The following is a 3,495-nucleotide window of genomic DNA, read 5'->3' on the forward strand; positions in this document are numbered from 1 at the left end:
CACGCAGACAGCACGCACTAACACTACTGACTGCAAGCTCTATTATTAAAGCTAGATCACTAGCTATATAGGTGAGGTGAATATAGTGGTGTATACTGCGGTCAGGGCACAGACAGTAACCACTACACAAGAGCAAGATAGTAAATCAGCCAAAAACGATTGGTGTGTAACTGTGTTGAAGGTACACAGAACACCCACTGCTTCAGATGCTAACAAACACTACACGAGGCCGCCTGAAAGGCGGCTTTATATAGTGTGGGGCGTGCACTACACAGCCTGAGCTATGATTGGCCACAGGCATTCTGCCTGTGGCCAACCATGGCTCTCCTCGTTGCTGGCGCTGTGATTGGCCAAGCATGCGGGGTCACAGTGCATGCTTGGCCAATCGTGAAACAGCAATGCATTGCGCCATCGCAGTGCATTGTGGGCCACACGAATTTTGCCGCGAACGGCCCAAACTTTCGGAATTCGGCGAACGCACGAACGACCGATGTTCGAGTCGAACATGCGTTCGACTCGAACACGAAGCTCATCCCTAATAGCTACACATTTCAAACATTATCAAGCCATGTTTGTCTCCAGCAAAGTTATAACTAATTGGGGTATAGGTTTTTGTTTTCCTGTTAGTGTTTCTATTTGTTTTGTCTTACGAAATAATCTAGAGAAAGAAGAGGTGATTACCTTTGCGTCCTTCTTTCAGATTTAGAATTCAGATAATTGAAATAAGTTGTAAAAAGCTGGTTTGTGAGACACTTCTGCCTTCAGGTTATGGATCAGAGAAATTTCACTAGAATTACAACAATCCACCTCTTAGGAATTTAAATCCCCCAAATTATAACATTTTTGGTGTTTTTTCTTTTCCTTTTGATTTATTGTTTGACAATATGTGGAAACCTCCTGATCATCGCATTGGTGTCCTACAGCAAAACCCTCCATTCTCCCATGTACTTCTTCCTCTCCCAGCTCTCTGTATTAGATATCTTTCTAATAACTGATATTCTTCCAAACATGATCAACACAGTTTTGGTAAAAAAGGCAATCATGTCATTTTCTAATTGCCTCACTCAATTTTATTTTTTTTACAATCGCAGAATCTTCAGAGTGTTGTCTTCTGACCGTGATGAGTTTGGACAGATATTTGGCCATCTGTAAACCATTGCATTATACTTTAAAAATGAACTTCAAGGTTTGCTGCATTCTTGTTATCTTGTGCTGGATTTTAGGTATTTTTGTAGCTTTCGTTTACATTTTGACAACATCAAAATTACATTTTTGTGGTCCCAATATTATTGATCACTTTTTTTGTGACCTTGAACCAATCCTAAAGCTCTCCTGCTCTGATATCACAGCTGTTCAATTTCAGTTGACAGTTTTTGTTCTTATGTTTGTTATTATCCCATTCTTGCTCATCATTGTATCATATGCTTATATTTTATCCGCCATTTTTAAAATCCCATCTATTACTGGGAGACAGAAAGCTTCCTCAATCTGCAGCTCCCACCTGACTGTGGTTTGTTTCTATTATGGTACCTTACTTTGTGTATATTTGATACCTAATAGAGAAGAGAGAATGGAGATTACTAAGCTTGTTTCATTACTGTACACTGTAGTCCCTCCATTGATAAATCCAATTATATACAGCTTGAGCAATAAGGAACTGAAAAAAGCTTTAAAGAAATTCACTCAAAACTGTTTATTCAATAAGGATTACTAGTAATTATACACTAATTATACTTACTAACAGGGGTGTCACTAGGGGGTGGCTATCTAACATAGTGCAATGATAATTGAAACGCCAACACCAGCCATTGCCCGTGAAATATGGCTTACCACCGGCATGACCCCCCCCCCATTGGTCAGGTGCAAGGCTTTGTCCAATCAGGGCACAGCGCACAGTCACAGCCCAGGGGAATTCGGGCCAGGGTGAAGAGCTCCCCCCCTTTCTGTGGAAGGGGCTAAGCACTTCCCATGAGCCAATGCATTCTCATCAATAGACACAATGAGCTGCACTGTATTGTCAAAAGTATTGGGACACCTGCCTTTATACAGATATGAACTTTACTATTAAGAACACTGTACTAATACTAAGTATAGTCAAAACAGCCTACATTCTTGGGGACATACATCCCATATTCCACAAACCTTCCTTTAAGTTGTAGACATTATTGAAATGATCATGGAATACCAATAAGTCTGCTGGCTCAGAAGCATGCATGCATACCTGCATGAACATTAGCCAAACACATTAGCATGTGCAATAATGCATCACGGCTTTTGCAAGGACATACATGTACACCCAGAGTCAGCATTGGCACCATATTGAATATTTGAGGAATGCTCCATTCCAGTGTCAGTGCTGACTGGTCTTCAGCATGCTCCTTACTTGTGTTCTACATATGATTCCTGTTAGAGCCCCAGCTTTCTCCTGACCTGATTTTGGATTTTGCCCCGTACTTCTGTTCTACTTATTCCTGGCCTATCTGTGTGGGAAAAAAAATTACATCAATTTTATTTGAGTACATGATTGGACAATTGTCAGTTAAAGTAGGGCAGTGCCGTATCGCAAAAAATGGCCTGGTTATGAAGAGCGGTAAATATTCTGGAGGTCAAGTAACTCTCACCAAATAACAGGACCCTTAATCAGGGCTACTGTTAGAAATCACAGGGCCCCTATACTGCTTACATGGCAGGGCCAGCTCCCACAACCAGAAAATACCAATAGTTATATATTATTATATTTTTGCTAATGCACTAAAATCATTATTATAGGACCTATTTACTGGCCTCTTTCCTGTTTCTCTCCATCCTGAAACATCCTGTTGTATCCCCGCAGATGCCACTGGGAGAGGAGAGGAAGGAAGCCGACAATGCTGCAGGAAAAAGTTTCACACAGGGGGGGCCAGAAATCAGGGGATGGGGGTGCGGATGCTAGAACTGATTCTCCTGCAGCACTGCTGGAGGTAGGGAGCAGAGGAAAAGCCAGAAGCGCTGCAGGAGGAGGCAGAAGAGGATCGGTGTCTGCAGTAAGTCAGTACAGCTGGCCCTCCTGCTCAGTAGGTGCTGGGGCCCCCCTTTTGAACTGAGCCTGACCTGGGCCCTGTACAGGAGTATCAGAGGCCATGCCCTTAATTCATGTGAGGGTTAAATAAAGCCTAATAATACACCCTAAGTTTCTGTCTTCTACCTTCCATGCTCTGTTCTTCACCTTATTCTTCCAGAATATATTAGATGTATATTATGTATATGATGTCACATCACAGGACCTGTGAGTATTGGAGATGCTGTGAAACCTAAATCATTTTGAGGAGATTGTGAGATCTTAACTACTTCCCACCCGGCCAATGTACATATACGTAAAAAATATATAAAAAATTAGATCTTAATACAAAGAGTCCACTTTTCATATAACAGCTCATAGACACTTTCATCAAAGTGAATAATAATTGATTTCTTTCGGTGTTCAGGAAAGATGCTTCTCGATAGTGTTTTAGTGTT

The 3,495-nt window shown here is 41.5% G+C and overlaps 1 pseudogene; it reads left to right on the forward strand.

The window, feature by feature from the left end:
• Positions 1-768: 768 nt before the first annotated feature.
• LOC143963950 (olfactory receptor 11L1-like) lies at positions 769-1,717 on the forward strand (annotated as a pseudogene).
• Positions 1,718-3,495: the final 1,778 nt, after the last annotated feature.

The sequence above is a fragment of the Lithobates pipiens genome, unplaced genomic scaffold, assembly GCF_037356315.1.
Source record: "Lithobates pipiens isolate NorthernLeopardFrog02 unplaced genomic scaffold, aLitPip1_a1.2 Scaffold_8, whole genome shotgun sequence".
NCBI classification, from domain to species: Eukaryota; Metazoa; Chordata; class Amphibia; order Anura; family Ranidae; genus Lithobates; species Lithobates pipiens.